This window comes from Rhinolophus sinicus, chromosome 4, assembly GCF_057876585.1.
Source record: "Rhinolophus sinicus isolate RSI-liver-muscle chromosome 4, RSI-T2T, whole genome shotgun sequence".
NCBI classification, from domain to species: domain Eukaryota; kingdom Metazoa; phylum Chordata; class Mammalia; order Chiroptera; family Rhinolophidae; genus Rhinolophus; species Rhinolophus sinicus.
In genome coordinates, this window is record NC_142504.1 from 84430542 (window position 1) to 84453958 (window position 23417).

Consider the following 23417-nt stretch of genomic DNA (forward strand, 5'->3'; position numbering starts at 1 on the left):
GCATTAGTGAAATAAGCTTATGTTTATTTCATTTATATAGCTACCTAGTTTTTGTCCTGTTGGTTTAAACCCTGGTTTTCATTTCAAGTTCTTTATTTCTTTTTTCATTTTTGAAAAATTTCATAAAGCCTTCAGTCTTAAGAACTGATCTACATACAACCTTGTTAATTCCTACTTTTTAATATTTTTAGTTTGAGTTTAATTTGTACTTTGGGTAAATGTTCTACATTTAAAAAAAAACAACAACTAAGTATTGCCTATCGTGTTTTGAATCCAAAATTTATATTCCAAAATAAGACCTGACACTGCTAGTAAAGCAGAGAATATTTCATCACCAAACTTTGAGTTTTCTGTTGATGTTGTGGGATAATTTAGAAACCAATTCACTGACTATCTCAAGGCAAGTAGGTGCTATTGATTTGTTAGCCACAATCATGTATCCTAAATTAGACTCAGGCAGTGATACACAGGAACGGGGGTGAAATGTTCAGAAGAGTGGAGCTTAAACGACTGAGTGAAAAGAATGGAAGCAGCAAGATCCATTAGAAATTGGGCTAGCTGAGGCAGAGAAGACAGGAAGTGAGAGACACAATGGTACCCCCAGAGAAAAGATGGATCAAATAGGCTACATTTTGTTAATAGCTGTGCCTCAGGAAAACACCAGTCTGTCAGCTTCTACACTTTTGACTAGAAAGCAGGAAGTAAAGGCATCTTGACAACATTTGCCAGAGGCAAAGGCAGCAAGAATTAGAAAAGAGGTGTTTGTTCCCCCAAGTGTTTAGCTGAGAGGATTTTTCTCCAAGGCTCAACACATTGAGGAAAGCGGAAGACTGCTCTCAAGAATGAGCTTTGCTTCATAGTCCAGGAAAGAATTAAAGAGCCAAAAGGATTATGTGAAAGAAATGCACTTTGTAGACTAAATTCTGCGCAAATTGTGAATCTTTGCAGACATATATAAAAATTTGCAGTTCAATAAGATTTTAAATATGAATTTGTGGAACTACTGCTTGCCCTATAGGCCTCAAGGAGTGGTAAAAAATGAGAATTCAGCCATTTGAAAACATTCCATGAAATGAATCCCCTCAGAAAATGCATAAAATACGGAATAGAGGGAGACGCTGTAAAAGCATTGACAATATGTCATCATCCTTCTCTTGGGGGAAAGAGACAGCTCTATTCTAAATTAACAATTAACTTCACCACATTTAAGAAGAGTCAACTGAGCAACAATTCTTAGTTTTTCCCTCTTGCTCAAGATAGAAAAAGGTTCTAAGAAATGAGTCTGTCTACCAAATATTAGTTGAGTTTCAAAGAGCCCAGGAAGTGGCAAATCTAGGGCCAAGAGTCAAAGCTGCTAACTACCAGTTAAGTATTAAAACCAGCACCCTCTGTGAAGTGTTAATGGAGTCAGTCCAGCTCTTAGCAGACATCTGTCTACATCACATACAAAATAAATGTAAATTGGCAGTGTCAGCAGAGAAAATGAGGTTTCATGGGTGTGGAGAAAAACCAACCCTTCTGGTGAGAAGTGACCTCACAGTACAAGAGATAGTCTCCTTGTGCTGAGCTCTGGAAAGCCAAATATTTTAAACACCTGTCCAACTGTTTCCTGCCCCAAATAGAGCTGGCATAAGACATAATGTCCTCAGACCTCCTGCAATAACAAACACATCAAATTCTATGAGCATTTATAGTTATTGTGTAATGTTGGTGATGCACATTTCTAAGCTTACTTCCACGTCTATTTTAAGTTAAACACTCATTTATTCTCATAATGGCGTGGGGTAAGGGGGGTTGTATAGGTGTCAACTATTGTTATTGCTTTCGCATTTTTTAAACAGAGGTATTTGATACTCATCTCTGCTGAAGAAAACATGCAAAATCAAAATGTCAATCTGATCAGCACTTCAATCTACTCTAAACATTCTTTAGCAATATGGCCAATGCATTACAAATGAGCAGCTGTTCCCTCAAAATGTTAACTGAAACCTCCAATAGTATGCAAGCTCCTAGAGTGGTTCTAATGATTCATTTCTTCTTTAAATCATATCATCTAAGATGGAAGCACTAAAGCAATTACTAATAGTATCAGTATTTATACATAAGGTTCTGCATATAAATAATTATAAATACCAGTGCATCTTTTGTACATTATCTCATTTCAGCTTTCTCTCAGATATTATCATCATAATAGAGGTTATGCAAATTACCGTTATGAATAATAACTCATACTTTTCTTAAACAAAATGAATGCATCATAGAGTTGTTCATTCTTCACTTTGAGTATCAAATTAATACATGTATTTGGAGTGTGTAGGCCTGCATGTGTGTGTAGGCAGGGAGATGCTATGCTACTAGAAATATAGGAGGTCGGACAATTAAGTTCAAGAACTTGTTACAATGATGTTGCTAACCTTTTTTGATATCAGATGGATTATTCATTATAAATTTGTACCAACTGGACAAACAATTAACCAAGTTTACTATTTGGAAGTGCTGAAAAGCCTGCGTGAAACAGTTAGATGATCTGAACTTTTTGCCAGCAATTCATGGCTCTTGGATCCTGACAAAGCACCAGCTCACACGGCACTGTCTGTGAGGGAGTTTTTAGCCAGTAAACAAATAACTGTATTGGAACACCCTCCATACACACCTGATCTGGCCCCCAATGACTTCTTTCTTTACCCGAAGATAAAGGAAATATTGAAAGGAAGATATTTTGATGATCAGGACATCAAGGGTAATACAACAACAGCTCTGATGGCCATTCCAAAAAAATTCCATAATTGCTTTGAAGGGTGGGTGAGGTGCTGGCATCAGTGCATAGATTCCCAGAAGAGTACTTTGAAGGTGAGTGTGGTGATATCCAGCAATGAGGTATGCAGTATTTTTAGGATGAGTTTCGTGACCTTAATTGTCAGATCTTTGTATGCTTGTTTACAAAAAACGTATATTGAAACCAAGCCTGAGGGTAAGGGGGATCGAATATATGGTGATGGAAGGAGAACTGACTCTGGGTGATGAACACACAATGGGATTTATAGATGATGTAATACAGAATTGTACACCTGAAATCTATGTAATTTTACCAACAATTGTCACCCCAATAAATTTAATAAAATAAAAAAATAAATAAATAAAAATAGTATTGTAAAAAAAAAAAAAAAGAAACCAAGCCACTATAGTATCAACATCATTAGTATGATATCACTTCATAGGTGATGAGCCCAGAATATGATGTGTATCAATAGTACTTTAGAGGTTGTCATTTATCACATTGAATAATCTATTGATAGCGTAAAAATTATTTGCACTTTCATTGGCTGTAGTATAGATGATGTTTGGTGAGATAAATCTATTTAGTACAAGAAGGGATTCAGATAATGCTAGGAATTTTCAGTCACAGGTCATCTTTAAGTGACGTGTGTATCATCTTGATGTGGGGCTTTGGAGTGAAATGTGCAGGGTGGGATTGGGGAGGAGGTTCCAGGGAGAGAGCAAGCAAAAAGATATCAGACAGGTTGCTTTATCATGGGAACAAAGCAGAAGCCCAATTTTCCTACTAGAGCACAAGATAAACACCAGATGATCAGCAAAAAATTACATAAAAGCAGTTCCTTCAATCTTTCTTCTCAACTGAGGTTATATTTAATTCTCATGATTGAAACAGAAATATTTATAGGTAAGGATCTGGATTCAGGAAATGAAAAAATTATAGAACAAAGAGAGTGCCTAAAAACTACTGTCAAATATTTAAGAGTTTAATTGATCAAAACTAAAATTCTGTACTTGTAGATAATTCTACAATCTACAAATCTCAACTAAAAATGATTCCCTTGCTATCATCAACTGAAAGGAAATCGAAGAAGCTTGTCTTTGAATTTTTTAAGAACAACTAAGCAAGTAAACAAACAAACAAACAAAACAGAAATCCATAGTCTTCTTTATTTCTATCTGCTCCACAAGTCACAGACTTTTTTGTCTGTATTGAACAGTTGCAGTAAGTAGCATAAAGAAATTTGAGGAACTGCAATCTTAGGAATAAAGGGGCCATATTAATAAAGTAATACTATGGTCATTGAAGTCACAAACCATTGTTTTGCCTTACTTTTCTTAAAGAGATTATTAAGTTAAAATATTATTAAAAAGTGAATCATCAAACAATCACAGTAGAAAAAAGCTATCTTTTTATCAATCAAGTCATCAGTTCCATTGTCCAGACATTAAATAAAATACTACATACATTATCAAAGAAAAATTTTTTTCACTAGAATTTTGAAATGAAAATTTTACCAACTTTCTTAAAATCTAAAATTTAATAGCCCTTATTATTAATTGTTACTAATTGTTATCTTTCCTGAACTGATTTATGATTATACATTCCATATTCTATTGGACTCACTAGATGCAGACACTAGCTGCTTCTCACTAATACCTACACTGAATCTGGCTCTAAAGGTGTTGTTATGCTTATTATTGGTAGAGCAAAACATAGCAAGAAACAAAAAAAAAAATTGTTTTTTTTTCTTTCTATTATGATGATATGTGCTGTTTTACTATTTATTAAGCAAAATCAGTTTCGGGAATAAAAATCAAAGAAACTATACCACATTTCAGGGGACTTGTCATGATGTGGTTGTAACCCTTGTCTTAAAAGCCAGGGGAGTTGGGGAGGAGGGTAGGAGGAAGGCTGTCCCAGTTTTCCACATGCTGAATGATTCAGCAAAACAGTGTTGTGAATAGGTAAATATGACTCTGGAAAATATTTAAAAATGTCAAACAAAAGCCTGAAGATATATCTCTGAAATATTACACGTCGATTAGGTTCTTTATAATCTAGTTTTATTCACTGAATTTTAAAATGAAGCAATTATCAAACAATTAAAGGTAGGAAAATAATATCTAATGTAGAATTATAAAATGCATCCTCCTATTTAATCTAGAAAAACAATGGTTAACAAATGACAGAGAATACCTTGGAATATATGAAAGGATGTAAATGTAATAAATTTATCTAGAGAAAGTTTAAAAGAAATATTTTCCCTAACCATATCCTAGCTACCCACAACCACCCACCATTTGACCATGGGGACACACTGAGTCTAGTGAGGGGAAGCTGTTCATTCAAGAACTAGAATTATTTCATGGGAGATCTTGAGTTAAGAATTCAAGCATCTTGACTAGCAGATTCCTTTCTACTTCTTAAGGCATTAAATTAGGTAATTACCGATTTTTCAACGAACATGCTAAGATCTACAATTTAAATGAGTGTTTGCATCAAAACAACTACTTCAGAAAGCTGGAATAGTGGCATAGAACTTTTTTTGAAGTATTTTTTCTGAAACTATGTGTAGACTCAATTTATAAATCACAAAAACAGACAGACCCACACTATAATTTTTATTCTAAAATGTTATCTTAGGGTTTAAAAATGCATTGCTCAGTTTAAATTATCCAGAAACTAATCCAGAAACTTGTTTCTGAACTATTTTGGTCATGGTTATAAATCAAACCCATTTCAAAAGGCAGAAATTTGTCAACAGAAACTATGGTACAAGCTTTAAAATTAATTCCAGAGAAGTCCTAATATACTGGGATATGTGGCAATAATGTATAATTGCATAGATTTCCTATATGAACAGATTGAAAGGACATCACTAATTTTCTAGGTATATTTGTGTCTAACGCAAATCAGTCATATCAATAAGAGAAAGTATATTGAATAGTGAATATTTTTCTTTTGAATATTTCCTTTAATAATGTTATACTATTATATTAACATTATTTTAAACATAAATTTCTTTGTTTAGAGACCATTCCACTTTTCATTTGAAATACTGAAATCCTATGACAATCTGTAAACTAGACTACTAGAAATGTGACAATCTCTTCATTCTTTAACTCTGCAACAGTAGTACAATCATAGAGTAAGAGAATGATTAAGATCACAATATAAATATATGCTTTGAACACTGCCATCTGTTACTGCCATGTTCCTAACCCACATAAAGTATAGTTTTCAAAAACGAAAGTAAAAATATATAAATGTGCTAAAGAATAAACATAATTGTTGCTAGCAATAGGGACATTGTCTATTGGTTAACTAAGCTGTAGTAAAGTCCTTGCCTTATTTTGAAGACTAGAAATACAAAATAACTCTAGACTTCCTTAGAAAATAGGTGTGTGTGTGTGTGTGTGTGTGTGTGTGTGTGTGTGTGTGTTAAAATTCAAAGATAAACACTAAAGTAACAGCTATATAACTCTTGCTTCTGAGGTAGAAGACTGGAGCCTGGCTAATTGCTTAAATCTGGACACTACAGTGGACCTCACCATCTTTAAAATGAAGTTTAAAAAGCTCAAACTATTGCCTAGAGTGTAGGCTTATACAAAGTCACTAAAAAAGCTGAAAGAACAGACACACTTTTGTAGTCAGTGACTGGGCTAAGGCACCTCCTAGCTGAGTGCCTAAATCAGTGTTGCCAAGAACAGCACAGGAGCCGTAAGCCGTGACTATAAGAATTGATTGGCCTGAAGCTCTCCAACTCATCTCAAAACTGCAAGAGACAGAGAAGTGTGAATAGGAAGAGAGAGGAAGAGAATAAATAAACATTTAAGTGAGTTTACAAATTAAAATTCCAAAACATTCCAGCCAGCATGGCAGTAAGAAAGACTAAACAAAATCAATAATCAGAAATGTAATTATTCTAGATAAAATTAAAATGTAATTGTACTCTGTAAATAACTTTGAAATAAATATGATTCAGATGCTCAAAAGGATGAAAGAAAAGATTCCTGGTAGGGTAAGGAATCATGAAACCAAATGTGACAGAAATAAAACAAGAACAGAAATACATATAAAAAAAAACAGGGATTTTAAATATCAAAATATATTCAATGATGAAATTAAAAAAAACCTCAACAGATGAGATACTCTCTAGACTAGAAATAGTCAAAGAGAAAGGTTAGCAAATTAAAAAACAGAATTATATGCTTCCCCCTGAATGTAACACAGAGATAAAAGAGTTTAAGATATATGACAAAACAGTTAAGAACCAAGAAGAATAGCCTGAGAGGCTACCATGTTTAATAATAGGAATTCTAGGTGAAGAAAAAGCTAAGAATTTTTCAGAACTAGAAAAAAAATGTGGATCTTCAAATTGCTGGTGATAAATGCATAAATGACAACAAATCTACATATTCATTCTTGATTTTTAACTTGTTTTTAGGAAATAATTTTGAAGTATGTGAAAATATGCGAAATTTCAGTTAACTTTGAGACCATATTTAGACTTGAGTTTGGGTCTGTATATGTGTCAAATGTACTATGTTATATGATAGTAGTAATACATCTTATTTTATTTAAAGTATTATATAAGATTGATGGCTTTTGGGACAAAGAAACCTTACCACCTAAAATTGTTACCTCGGCCAAATAATTAAAAGTAAAAGGCTTTCTGATTATTTCCATTTTTATTCTTTTTATACCATCAATCTATCTATTTTAAAATCTCCTCCCAAAATACAGCTTTTGTTGTTGATGTTATTTATTGTATCAGTAGAAGATGTAAATGTTTCTACCTCTGTGAATTTGGCTTCGAAGCCCTACCTTTTAAAATAGGTACTAGTACTTAGCAATTTCAGACAAGATTTTTATTTTTTTTTAATAAAGGATACCTTAACAAAGGCAAGTGTAGATTTGAGAGTCCAAATAGAAATAGGTGTCACAATACAGTAAATAGAGCATGTCTTGACAAATCTTTTTCAATTTGGCTACAGCAATCATTAAAAGTAAGTAAGCTTATCTTTCTTGTCTTTTTTTATTAAACCCTAACTCATTCCTAAAAAAAAAAAAAAAGAATCAATTATGTCAATATGATGTTTCTGTTTTCATATTTTTACATTATAGTTAGAATTTGTAGAATGGTAGCAATAAATTATTCCTTTTCAAATATTTAAATTTCAACAAAATCAATTTCATGTTGTACATAGAATAACATGAATTATACTGTGGATATAAGTGACAGATTCAAACAAAATGTTTAATTATTGCTGAAAAAGTAAGCATTAATATTTGTAATTGAAATAGACTTGCTAAATAATAGTGTTGATTCCTGACAGTCTCAGATATCATTTTATAATTTATAATTATTTTATAATTATTTTATTTATAATAAGGTTATGTAATTATATTGTGGTCTTATCATTGATAATTGCATGTCGTATTCCTAACCTCTCCCCTTCTCCCATCTTCTGATATTCCATAAATGCCTCCCATTAGCCACATCTCCCCAGATATCAGAGGACAGGGAAGCCTGGGCAATGTAATACTCTGTGATGCAGAGCAAGGGAAGGGCAGGAAATACAGACATGAGGGAAAATAGGCTATTTAACACCTTTGAATGTTTTCATTTTTCTCCACTTTTAAAATGAGTATCATAATCCAATGTTGTAAATATTAAATTATGCACTTAAAGCACTGAGCAGAATGCCTGCTATATTACAAGCTCTCAGTAAATATTAAGTATTTTGATGATAGATTTTAAGGCCCTGTATTGTTTAAAATCTCAATCTAATCTTCATTGTGGTTTGTTTATTCCTTTCTACATTATGGCCTCATACTCCAGAAGTAGTCTTCAGTTTTTCCTCTTTATAGCAAGTACGACTTCCTTCTCTTCAATTCCAAAATCCTTACCAAAGCAGTGTTGAATGTTTCATGAATCAAATGATATTTAGAATTTCTATTCAGATTTGAGAAATAATTTTAAAACAAATAGGTAGGTAGAGCTTATTTTATAGCTACAGCTTCTTGCATGCCTGTGATGTGCCGTGTTTGAGACGTAAGTACTGTATCTCATTTAATCTTTATAGTGACCTACTTCATATATGATGTCGGTATTTTTATCACCATTTAAGACATGAGAAGCCAAAATATCAGAAGTAAAAATACTTGCTTGGAGTCATAATCCAAACAGACCTGGTGTTGAAATCCAGGTTTGTTCAACTCCAAGGCCCATACTAGGACCACCATGATACATACTGTCTCCCCACTACATTAACCCCATTAACGCACTTTCAATTTTCATATACTAAATTATCCTAAGAACTTAGTTATCATTTCAAATGTTTTATAATTGAATTATTTTCATTCATTCCTTCATCAAATACTTATTGAACACTTACTAAGAGACAGGTACGCTTCTGAACACTGGATTTTACAATCTAGCTGGGGAAAGAGAAGATAAACTAATGGAACATTTGTTTTCTCTGGCTGTGTAACAAAGTACCACTAATTTTGCAACTCAAAACAACACCCATTTATTATCCCCTAGTTTCTGTGGATCAGAAGTCCAAATGTGGCTTCACTGGGTCCTCTGATTAGGGGCTCACAAGGCTGCAATGAAGGTATGGACTAAGTCTGGGTTCTCATCTGAGGCTCAGCACTCTTCCAAATTGATGTGATTGTTAGCAGCATTTAGTTCTTGCAGATCTAGAACTGTGAGTTTCAAGTTTTTGTACATCTGCTAGAAGCCACCTGCAGTTCCTTATTTCATGGCCCTCTCCATGGCGGCCTCTCACGACATGGGAGCTTGCTTCTTCAAAGCCAGCAAAGGAGAAAGTCTCTAGAACTAGTGTGCTAGAGAAGTGGAGTCTTTTATAATGCACCCTAATCACGGGAATGACATCCCATCACTTTCCCAATATACTTGAAATTACTTCTGGGAGTGACATCCCATTAGCTTTGCCATACCCTATTTGTTAGAATCAAGTCAAAGGTCCTGCCCCTACTGAAAGGGAGATTACACAGCACACAAATACCAGGAGATGGAGATGATGGGGGGCTACCTGAAAGTCTATATGCCACACCTGTAAATAAATATATAAGGATAGCAGTAGATGGAAATGAGTACTCAATATAGAAACAAAATAGAGTGCTATAATCCAGTGTGACTTAGTGTCTCTTGATTGGTCAGGGAAGGCCTTCTTGAGGAAGTAGCACCTAAACTGAAATCTCATTAACAAAAGACAGCCAGATCAACTGGCTGTGATGACAGTGAGAGTGGCTAGAGAGCAGTGAAGGACCAGGAAAGTGATAGGAAATGAAGTCAGACTGGTAAGCAAAGGCTGGGTCACATAAGGATTTACAAATGTACACATTTCTTCTCTACGTTATTATTAGACAGTTTTAAGCAGTGTGAAAGTGTGATCTGGATATATACATATGTGTGTGTGTGTGTGTGTGTGTGTGCGTGTGTGTCTATTTTTTTTAAAGGTCACTCTAATTGCTACAATAAAAATAGATCATAGGGATTTAATAATAGAACGAGGAGACCCATAGAAGGCTATTGTACTAGTCTGAGGGTTAAACATTGGGAGCTTGGACTGGGGGATAGTGATGGAGATGCAGAGAGGAAGGCGGGCCTGAGAACTGGTTAACATCAATGACACCGGCTTATAGATGAGATATGGGATATGAGGCATAGAGAAATCCAAGGAAAACTCCTTGCTCTTTTTTCTTACTACCTTAAGATAACCTTGTGCAACCGTGCTTTTCTTCAAGAATAAATTTTAGTTTATGTCAAAATAATCACCTTCTTGTGTTAATGGTTGGGGCACATAGTTCTTTCATCCTGTTGCCTGCAATGTCATTTGATCAAGGAACATTCTCAGATTCCACTGGCCAACTTCCAGCCTGACTATGTTACGCTGTTCTCAGACAAGAACCAATGTTCCCCTCAGTCAGGTGTAGGGACAATTTCTTATACATTTAGTAAATGTTTAAAATACAAATTTCAAATAATGCTATCCAATGTGGGAGATTAAATTAACTTCTCTTAATGATGATTTCTTGTTAAATTATTATTTTAGTTCATCACCTTAAGATGAGTCAAAGGACCATGTACAGGAACATAAAGTAACTTTTTGGGTTTTTTGTGTGTGTATGGTTTAATCAAAATACAACTTTAATTTTTGTTCTCCCACCATCATTTTAAAGTGTATTCATTGGCTATAATCTTGCCCTGCCTCCAGATGAAATGGGGGCAATTTCTGTGAGCTTTTTACTTATTCTTAGATGAAGTCACAAAGCTGCAAAATACAGTTCCAATGTAGAAATCAAAATGTCAAAGAAAAAAAGCATATATAAAATAAATAGGAGAATAAACTCTTCAATATTGACTCAGAGGTAAGTCTTTGGCCCTTTCCCAGCTAAGGCTACTATAGTTGGCAACCTCTGTACACGGGCTGTTGTTGGCTTCTGCGCTCACGTCCTTCATCCATCCCTCATTCCCTAGGAGGTGTATGCACTTCCATCAGGATGAAGCGGAGGAAGGGAGGACAGATGAGACCCTGAACTTGGTTGGGTAGCTTCAATCTCTTGTCCTGGCAGTGATGCTCACATAAGTGCTTTCGAGGTCTGTGCTGGGGGTTCCTGCCCTTTCCTCTCCCAGGAGATCCCTCTCCATGTGGGCTATGTGCTATTCACAGGAAACACGTGAGCTTTCTTGAAAGCTCTATATGAGAGAATCAAATCTGAGCTGTTTCAGCACAGCGTCCCTGGTTATCCTACCAGCAGTTACCCTTTCCCTGCCCTCCCTGTGACCCAGGCTAAAATCAGACCCCAGAAATGGCACAGAAATAGCAAAACAAAGATATAATTTAAGAAGTAGAAATCACCCTTATTATTAATTCATCCAAAAACTTTGTCACACTATTAGTAATCCAGAGTGGCAGGAATAATAAATATTTTGATGTAAAATAAGGCATATGCATCTAAATTAAATCACTTTGGAATTTTGAAATCTCTCTCTCTCTTTCTCTCTCTCTCTATATATATATTCATATATATCCACATATATGATGAAATAAAGTATTTCCTATTACATGTTATTTATTATCTATTTTCTATTATGTACTATATATTACGCATTATATATCATGTATTATTTCATATATATAGATAATGTGTGATATATATTTTATACATCTTGAGTACATCCAGACTGGGAATCTTTGCTTTCTGAGCACAGCACAATTTGAATCAGAGTTGGACTACATCCTTAAGGCTCAGAGATAACAGGTCGGATCTTGTCTTCGGCCTAAGGGCAACTACATCTCCTGTTTTGCCAGCACTGCTGATTGGAAGCAGAACTTTCAGATTGAGGTCAGAATACACCCTTGGCTCTTAAAAACAACAAATTGGGCAATATGTACTCTTTCGGTCAGTGTTTTCTTAAATCTTCATGAATTTAGATTCTTTTTTCTCTTTGTGATTTCTAAAAATATATATTATGTAAATATTTTATCAAGAAAGCCAGGGAAATATATTTAGCCATTAAAAATATAAAACTCACTATGGCATGTTTATGGACAGAGAAGTGAGAATGCCAACCACCCTATGTTTACTATTTCACATCTGTCTATAGTCTCCCGAGCTTGTCTGCACTTGCAGATTACACTTTCAGGGGATGGTCCATTTTTTTAGAGTAGTCACTTCTTTTCATATTGCTTTAAGAAAAAAAAGTCAATAGAATCCTAGTTATATTATTCATAGATAATGCACAAAATTATTCACTTCCTTTCCCCAAAGTTATATAAACCATAAATATCTCCAAATAGAGAGAGGAGAGGGAAGAGGCAGAGTACCTGCTCTGGATAGAACACCTAAGGAACTATGACTTGACATTGACCTTAAGGTATACTTAACACCTTTTAACTGTATCAGTAGTCATGTTCATTTGGATTTGCTCCCTCTCTCAGGAGGGAGGGAACACACTACAAATCTTCAGACCTTGCAGTTCAGATTCTGAGGTCCCCCATGGAAGAGAAAAGAATTGATTTCATCAGCCATACTGACTGAGTTCTACTGCACAAATGTCTTTTCTTCAATTGGGTGAAGTCCCCAAATGTTAAAAAATAATGTTTTTCTTAAAAATTTTAAGAGAAACATCACCCTTGATTTCATTCATTCATTCATTCATTCATTCATTCATTCATTCCTTTAACATAGGTTTTCTGGAATACATAGGTTTTCTTGGTGAGGGGATAAAGAAACAATGTTGAACAAGACAAAATCTGTTACCATGTAGCTTACCATTCATTGGGTTCACTCATTCCACTGTCTTCATTGAGCACCTGTCACATGTCAGACAATGTTCTAAGTGCTGGGACACAGCAGTGAACTAGATAGACAGCAAACAAAAAATAGTGTAATTTCAGGAACTGATATGAAGAAGATGAAACAGGGAGTCAATATAAAGTGATGGCAGGTGCTATTTTTAGGAGATTGATCACAGAAGTGATGTTTGAGCAAAGAGATGATTGATTACAATTGTAAGTCAATCAAACATCTTTCGAAAGAGCAAGCCAGGCAGAAAGAACACAAAATACAAGGTCTTGAACAAAGCAGAATCATAGACTGTTTCCTTTAAAGCTTGACTACACTTTTAAGCTCATTAAACGATTTCCAGCTTTGCTATGTTCAAATTTGAAACAACTTGCCATTAGATATATCATACACAGTCAACACTAATACATGTTTTGTACACTGAGTTTGAAGTTTGCGCAGCTTGACATCTCATGCTTTTCTCTGTTCGCTTAGATGTATATGTACCTATCATGCCTAAAACCTCCAGAAGAAACACAAATCATTCAAATGTAGCAGTAATCTATAATTTTTCTTGGAGACAAATCTCCCAGAGTTCTCAGTTCTCTTCTGATCTGAATGGTTGCTCTCTAGGCTGGACACTCAGTTATCATACTGGGTCTTCCTTTCACCAGCATTCTGGCATTTTCTTCCCACTGTGTTGGATCTCCTGATTTCTGATCCCCGGTCATTTTTTTTCCTTCTGCTTACTATGAAAGGACACGTGAGAGAAAAACTGAGACACTGAGTATCCAAAGATGTCTATATTCTATCCTCATACTAAAGTGACAGTTTGGTGAGAAATAAGATTCCAGGTTAGTAGTCATATTCTCTGAGTATTTCAAAGGCATTTCTCCTCTGTTTTCTAGTTTTCGGGGTTCTTGAGAAGTTTTATGCTATTCATATTTAATAGGCAATGAAAAGCTGAATAGAAGCTCAGTGTTCATGGATAGGACTTATTAACTTATATTCTTTGTTATAGGGTAATCAATCTAGGAAGTTAAGTTTGAGTACTCCTGACTCTCAGTGTCTATTGGTCTTTGGTGGGGAGATGGAGCTGGTAAGTTTTTTTCTAGAGAGGAATCTTCTTCCACTTTCACATCTTAGAGAAATCATCTTGGCAGTCAACATCTCTGAGCTAAGGGAGAGAAAGATTTAGGATCTTACTATTCAGAATGCAGACATTTATTTAACCCCCATTTTCAGCATGGGAGTGGCTCAAGTCCAGAGTCTCTCTAGTTGAACCTCTCCAGAGAGTAACTTCTAGTCTTTTTCTTGGGTAAAAGAGGGGCATCCATCAGCTGTGCAGGATTGGGAAAATGGAGCTTTAACAACTTCTGAATATTGACTATGACCCTTGTATTCCTCTCCATCTGCAACTATTTCTAATCCTTGAGGCCTTTGGGGTTTTGAGGCATGAATCCACCTACTTCTGATTTCAACTCTCAAAAGTCTACTGATTCAAATACCACTTATCCATCTGACATCTGCCATTCCAAAGCATAGTTGTAATTGCCTGTATATTCTCTATCTTTATCCTTGTACATTAACAGTTGTTTTAATTCCATTAGGTTGATTTGGGGGATGGTTAATTTAACTTGCAGTGTCTAACTATAAACTCCTCTCAATTGTACCCCCTCCCACAGTTCAATTCCTTTCCACAAAGAATTTCTTGTAAATAGAATTTTCTTCGTCTCTTCTCAACTCATTTCATCACTCTGCAAATAAAGTGAAAGTTACAAAAAGAAAAGAGGTAATACTAGAAATAAGAAGCCTAGGTTTCATTAACCTTGTTCCATTTTAGATAGAGATGGAAATCACTAGGCCAGAAGCTGTATCACTTTAGGTTCAATTTGATGCTTACTGAATTTAAGTCAGTTGAATATTTCAACAGTTATAAGGTATAAGGATAAACTAAAAGGATGTGTTTTAAATATTGAAAATATATTACTAAAAATGGCATTTCATACGTGAAGTAGAATTAAAAATTTTCAGTGAAACTCTTTATATAACATATAAGCCTATCACGAACCCTAAGGGAATTTGAGTTTCAGAAAATTCCAGTAACATAAGTACAGAAATATAGAACTGCCCAAACAATTTTTAGGCTACCATCTTAAATTTAAGAGACATAAGAAATAAATAGCTACTCAAGTAGAAAAGCTATAAGCATTTTAGTAACATCAGAGTCCTTTGATATTTTCTGGAACTCTCTTGACTTATTTACTTTTTTTTTCAACTGCACTATCACCTCTCTCTATCAAAACTTGTTTGTACTTTCAAAAAAAAATTACTATTCATGTTATACTTCTCTGAAAGTACAAATCAATGATTTACCTCTGGCCCCTTTGAAAAATAATCAAACATGTTTGAGCAGATAAAAAATATTTGGAAAAAAACAACAACAAGAAATCAATGTGGTACAATAAAGAGAATTAAATATTAGAGGTTGAACAGAGATATGTATTCTGTTTGCCAAAATCCCACTAAATGACAAAATTTTGAATAGCATACTTGGAAGCCAGAAGATAATGGAGCAATATATTTAAAATTCTAAGGAAATCAATTTCTAATTTAGAACTCTATATTTAGTCATCCAATTAAGTGTGAGACTTTTCATATATATCAAGTCTCAAAGCAATTACTTCCAATGCAACTTTGTCAGAAGGTGCTCTCTCAAAACAAAGGAATAAACAAAGGAAACAGAAATCATGGCCCTGGGAAACAAGAGATTCAACAAAGGAGAAAGGAGCAGAAATTTCTAAGATTGAGAGGAAAGGGGAGTCAATCCTAAAACTAATTTGATAAAGAGAACAGCCAGATCAAAGTGGATCTAAGAGAGAACACCCCAGGGTGTCGACTGTAGATATATATATATATATATATATATAGATAGATAGATAGATAGATAGATAGATAGATAGATATAGATATAGATATAGATATAGATATAGATATAGATATATATGTATAATCATATATATATAATCATATATATATATATATATATAATCATATATATATATATAAAATCATGGGATGTGGAGTGCAGCTCAGGGAATGGGGTCAGTGGAACTGTGGTGACTATGTGTGATATCAGAGTGGTGGTTGACTGGGGGAGGGGGATTGTCACTTTGTGAGGGGTGTCAATGTCCAATTATTATATTATTTTTTTACACCTGAAACTAATAATAATAATAATAATAAAAGAGAATACCCCAGAAGGAAAGCTAAAAAGACAAAATCAAACTAACAAAAAAAAACCCTGAGTAAATGATTACCTAAATTTTCAGTTCTGTGAAAGTATTGAGAAAGACTTAATGAAAAGTGTATATGAAATCTAAGCAAAGAGACAACTGTTAACTAACTCAAAGGGAAATGAAAATTTACATAAAAAAGGAGATGTGATCATAGTGTGCTATGTGGTTCAGTATGAACAATACATACATAGTTAGAAATACTAGCACTGAATTTTCATTTTACCAAAAATTATGGGATAGCTAAATTGGGAGGATGACTTGAGAGAGAAATGTCTGTATGAAACAGAATTTTACATTTGTTGGTTTTTTAAGAAGTTATAGTGTTATCTTTCATAAGAGGAATTTAATAGATTATATGTCAATTTTTAAACTGAAGAGTACATTTAAATTTTGAAAGAAAACCTAGAAGAAGCAGAATTGAAAGTGGGTTGCTTCTGGTAGGCAGTAATCAGGGATGTGTAGGGGTTGGGCATAAGATTGCTAATTTTTCTCATAAACACTCTGTCATATTGACTTTTAAAGCATATTGATGACTTCTTCCCCCTCATGAGTAGTGACCAGAAGTTGAGACACTTAGATTTAAATCTTTGCTATGGTCTTGTTGCCAAGTTCCCTGAACTATACCCACAAAATTCCAGGGCAGTTTTTAGAAGAAAATAAGGAGTCACCAAATATTTTCTCCAGTATACACCCTGGCACTCTGGCATGTTTTGAGCATATTTCCTGAACCCAGAAGGCCCAAATTCTTGACAAGACACAGCATGACCATATCTCCTCCCCGTACCATGGGTTCTAAAGTTTCGTGTATAATCAGAGTCCAGCCCCCTGTTAAATGGACTCTGCAGAGGCTGAGAAACAGTAAAGCTCAAAGTGGCCCATAAACTTTAAGACTTTTCCCAGGGAAGAAGGGGAATTTCCAAGGCATCTGTGGATTTCCTAGGATTTTAGAGTCTCTTAAGTCTCACATTTCAATATAACAGTCCCTGAAACAATTGTGAATGACCAATAGAAAGGATGGCTGTACGTGCCTAAAACCAGGAGGGTGGGAGGTTATGCTCCCTTATAGCACAAGTGTGTCTATTGGGGTAAGGAAAGAAGAATATGATTTCTTCTTAACTCAGTTTGTATCTATGTATCTAACAAATATTTTTACAAGAATTTTAAAAAACCTTTTTTTCACACCTTAAAAGATTGAATCTATTTGTCTAATTATTCTTAAACTAGTACTTTTTGAAATTTATATACCAATAAAATAGAAAATTGAAGCAAATGGTGTCGGTCATTGCATTTTAGCCTAAGTCTCTGTTTTTCTGTGTCTCATCACAGTTGCTATTTACAAAGCAAACCGCCCCTGAACTTTTCTCTGAAAAACAGATCTACATTCATTCTTCTCTTATCAGGAGCTGGTCCCTGCACTCAACTTAATGTTCAACTAAAGTAATTTATATTTGTTTTACTTATTTGACATGCTTTACTTTGTCTGAGAAAACAATGTGCACATTGAGCTGTGCTGAGTACACATTTTATTCAACTGCATATAAATGTTTTCCATTTATAAACACACATAATTATAGATTGTTTCCTGCCTCTTTAAGGTACTTACAAATGGATATAGCAACAGCTTGCACACCACCTTACAGTTTTAAAGTAGATAACCACCTATCAGCATAAATTAACAAAAAGAAGCAATCTTATATATATATGTATATAATAAATTTACTGTATATCTACATATAATGAGTCCTAAATTTTAAAAGTATTAATTGAAACTTTTATTCTCCTTAGCACATTGGTGTTGGACAAGATTTCAAATTAAAAGGATTCAATCCCTATTCTAGTGAAAGTGATCATTTCTCCTCCTTCAGCTGGATACTGGGTTTTTAATTATCTAAAATCTTGATGTAAATCTTTAAGTGTAACAGCCTTTAGGGAGTTTCATGGTTTAGATTTAGAATTACTAAGCCCAGTTAGTCAAGGATATAATCCTGAGCCAAAACAGAACTCTGTGGAGGGTTTTGACTTAATCTTTACTGCTCCCGCCACCAAAAAAAAAAAAAAAAAAAAAAAAAATGTGCTTTTGTTTTGAGGTACAGTTTACATAGAAGAGAATGCACAAATCTTAGTTGTATAGCTCAATGAATGCTGACATATGTACGTATATGCCCAGGTAACCAACATCCAGATCATGATATAGAACATGTCTATTACTCTAGAAAATTTCTCCATGCCTCTTTTCAATCAAATAGCCCTCCCTTGCCCCAGAGGTAACTGCTTTTCTGATTTCTATAACCACAACTTAGTTTTGCATATTTTTTCATGAACTTGACACAAAAAATTATAAAGTCTGCACTTTTTGATATCTCACTTCTTTTGATAAATACAGTGTTTTTGAGATAAATACAAGCACTTCAGCTTGAAAAAAGGGACATAACATTGGCCTTTCTTCACTGATGGCATAATTATGTGTATAAATATCTTAAGGCATTAGGAAATAAATGCCTCTAACTACTAAGAAATTTAGCAAGTTCAAGAGCTATAAAGTCACTATATAAAAATCATTGTATTTCAATATGCCTTTTGAATACTTTATGGTTGATTGAAGGAGAAATTATTTGCTGGAATAAACATATTCTTAAATAAATATAGACAACACACACAAACTCCAAAACAAACATGATTAATGTGTTGAAAAAAGACCTAAAATATCCTTAAACCTAGTAAACAATCAAGATATTTTTAAAAAGAAAGTACTAGGCAATGCATAGAAAAAAAACATTAAGCTCTTAGGTCAATCATTTTGTCTTTCCCTTGAGGGATCATATATATATATATATATATATTTTCATTTATATTGACATATGTGTGTATATGTTCTTATTTCTATGTGAATTTTTAAAAATAAAGTTGCAAAGTATTTTATAGAGCATGATCAACTAGAACTTTGTGCTTCCATTCTCTTCTTTGAAAAAAGAAGTCTCTTACGAGTAAAGAGTTCAATGGAAATATTTAAATTGTCTTAACAAAACAACTACCTCTGTATACTCGGGGTGGGGGTATGTATATGTGCATGTGTGCATGTATGTGCATGTTCTGTGTCTTCAGAAAGTATGAACCCTCACAAAGGATAACTGGCCAAATAAAATAAGGGCAAGCCTTAAATCGACGTAATCAAGTTAAGTAAAGTTTAAAGGTTGATTATAGACTGTGTATAAAACAAGGTTGCCAGACAATTTGCTTTTCTACAACTAACTGAATGAATGTGGAAGATATTTATAGACATACGTATTTTGAGATTTCCATGTGCTAGACACTATACTAAGGACTTCACATTCTTTATCTCATTTAATCTCCACAAAAAGTAAAGCAAGTATTATTTTCCCCATTTATAGATGAGAAATCAAGTTTAAAGAGTTTAGATAACTCCCCCAAGTTTACACAATAAGTAAGTAAAGAAACCAAGATTCAAATCAAGAGCTGATTTCCATGCCTGGAGTCCCCTTTGCTGTTTTCCTATATATAAGTCAGTATTCTCCACTTCCTTTTTGATCATCCCCTAGGTGCAGGGGTAAATTGTTATATTTAAGTAAATTTCTTGTGTCTGAATTGCAGTGAAATAAATACTCAAACCATTCATAAGCAACATGAATTTAGTAGAGACTAAATTCTAAGAAAAAAGATCATAATAACAGAAATAAAAATTTGGCATAGTCCAAAAAATAGTTTTGCTTTTACATGTTAGCAATTATTGAGTTCCTACAACAGTCAGTTTTAGAGGTGATTTTCATGTAAACATCATAGCAACTTCACTGGGAAAGCATTTCTACAGTTTTACAAAGGAACACACTTTGGCTCACAGGTGAAATTATTCTCACTCAAAATCACAACAGCTGCCTGTAACTGGATAGTTTCAGACATTATGCTAAAGTTAACTGACATTGAATCAAAGACTTAGATTTAAATCATAAAACATTTAGAAAAAAAAAAAAAACCATGAAAGAAAATCTTTGTGCTCTGGGTTAGGTAAAGTATTTTTAGAGGTGACAAAAAAAATACAATCCATTCCAAAAAAGTTGATAAACTGAACTTCACCCAAATTAAACACATTTGTTTTGTGTAAGACACTGCTAAGAAAATTAAAAGGCAAAAAAAAATCACTTGAATATTTAAAGAACTCGCAACACTCAACAGTAAGAAAACATAAAATCCTATATAAAGATGGGTAAAAAACCTGAATAAACACTTCACCAAACAGGATATACAGATGTCCAATATCACTAGTCATTAGGGAAATGCAAATTAAAACTAAGGTAAACTATTATTGCTAAACTATGAGAATGACTTAAATAAAAAATACTGACATCTTGACATCATCAAATGCTGGTGAGGATGTGGAGCAATTGGAATGCTTCTGGTAATACAAAATGGTACAGGCATTCTGGAAAAGTTTGGCAGTTTCTTTAAAAGGAATCATACCACATGACCTACCAGTTCCACTCCTAGACATTTACTATAGGAAAATAAAAATTCTTATTTTTTATAAGAACAAACTATTGATGAAATGAAAAGGAACAAACCATTGATATATTCTACGACTTGGATGACTCTTAAAGGCATTGTGCTGAGTTAAAGAAACCAGTCTCAAAAGCTACATATTGTATTATTCCATGTACATAATATTCTCAAAAAAAACTAAACTATTAGTATGGAGAACAGCTCAGTGGTTTCCAGGAATTAGGGATGCAGAAAACATGTGACAATGAGAGGATAGCATGAGGGAGTTTTTGAGGGTGATGAAATCATTCTGTAACCTGATGGTGGTACTTATACAAGTCTAAAATTCAAAATACATATATTGTACACAACCAAAATCAATTTTACTGTATGATAATTTCAAAATTAAGAAACAAACTAGAATTATTAAATAAAAGATTGTTCTATGTATGAAATATTGTATAGTTATTAATAAAAAAATTAACCAACATCTAATCTGAGTAGGTGTCATTGATATATTAAGTGATAAAATCAAATTAAAAGTATTATGTTTATAGAGTATGATCACATTTTTGTAAAATTTAAAAAATAATCCCTTTTGAGTAGGAATATTGAGTTATTTAGTTATTATTCAATTGTACATCACTTGTAGTGACATACATATTTTGCTAAGTCTGGTATAATATTTAAAAGTATATAAAATTCACATATTATCTTTATTAATAAAAATGTTATGCTTTTTCTTAGTGGAGTAACATAGCTCATCTCAAATGCTTTCCAAAACATAAGTTTTTACTATCAATAGTACTATTCAACTCTGTTATCAGATAAAAATCATCATTTAAGTACACAGAATTTTTAATGCCCCTTAAATAGAAATGTAATCCCCAGTATCATAGATACAAAATATCATAAGGTGAAATTCCTGAAGGTGGCAGCATCCTAAGCAAATCTGTCCTCAACCTTTGCAGCAAGCTGTTCTTTTTTTTTATGAATTATTGTTATATTTGCTGGTTAAAATGGCCAGTAACATTATAAGCCATTATTAATTTTGAAGCAACATAACTGTAATCATCATAATGGTGTGAGTAACAGAAGATTTCTACTGAAATTATACTCTGTGCTTAGAAAGATAGGTTATACTCAATACAAATATCTTTGTCTAGACCTCATACATCTGTGAAGATTCCTGTTCCCGGATTCATTGCATTAATTTTCTTACTAATAAATGTTAGCCAAGTAACAAAGTGGAAGAGACCCATTTCCATATTCCAATTTCCAACTTTGAGCTATTTTTTTAGTCAGAGGAAAATAATTTGAATGCCAATTCTTTCTTTACATTTCTTGAAATATGAAGAAAACACTTATGATGACTATTATGACTACAGTTCTTGAAACTAAAGATGGCCCCATAAATCAGAAGATAAATTCTAATTAAAACTTTGGGTTTTAAAGTACTTATTCCATTCAATTCACAGTTTTAAATGAAAACCCATAGAGTTTTCTTGCCTGCCAATAACATTTGATGTTGTACTTTTGAAACTATAATGCTCTATACAGATGGTTGTGGCTGTTACCTTTATTAAAAGGCAAGTTTCCTGACTCTTCTAAGAAGAAAGAGTTCATTATCATGGCCAAGATGATCACTTGATTAAATACCCTGTCAGACACCAAAGTCCCCTCAAGGGAAATGTTAGCCTGTAGGAACAACTAAAACATATGGTTCATTAGTAAGAATCATATTATTTCCAGATCTTTCCACCCATCTGCAATTGGGTTATACCTAAATTCCCCCACCCTCATACAATGCCTGAAGAGGGAATCAACATTTTCTCAGTAATCAGCCATTAATCCTTTGCCATACTATTCATCCACAGAGTTCCTCAGGATCTAGTTATTTTTCCTTTAAAATGAGATGTGTTACTTCATTCATAATAATTTACTACTTCATTTCCAGTCATTTGTTTGTTATTCCATGTCTAAATTCTACAGTGTTTGTCAGTAACACCCATTCATCATGCATACTATATTAGCTTGCCATATAACCAAATGTTTCTTAGAAAAATAATGAAGCCTTTTGTGTTACAGGTAAAGAAACGTGGTGGTTCTTTGCAAATGGTAACATGCACACCAGCTAATTCATATATGACTATGCAGTTTAACAAAGAGAAAGTGTCTGGAAGGCAATAAATGCAATCTCAGCAAGTTTTTTTTCTTTAGACTTTCCCCAACCAGAATCTTCCTCTCTGTCCCTATTGCATTTTCGTATTGTCCTTCTTTCCATTTCTTTCTTTTACTCTTCTGCATATCATTATTCCTTCCATTTATTTTACTTATTTTCTTTCTTTTTAAATCTCTAGTCCTTCTCTCTTCAGTTTCTGACTTCTGTGAGCCCAGGGAATACTACAGGTTTTCCTAGGATATTTTCCAAATGTTTGGGAACAGCACCAGGATTGGGACTTGATGTAACAGAAGCAACAATAGTACAGACCCTGGTTAGTGATGGGCAATGGTTAGATTGATGA

The 23417-nt window shown here is 33.7% G+C and overlaps 1 protein-coding gene across 2 annotated transcripts in view; it reads right to left on the reverse strand.

Moving 5' to 3' along the window:
• DSC1 (desmocollin 1) overlaps positions 1-23417 on the reverse strand; it is a 316195-nt gene that overhangs the window by 86738 nt on the left and 206040 nt on the right. The window lies entirely within an intron of this gene.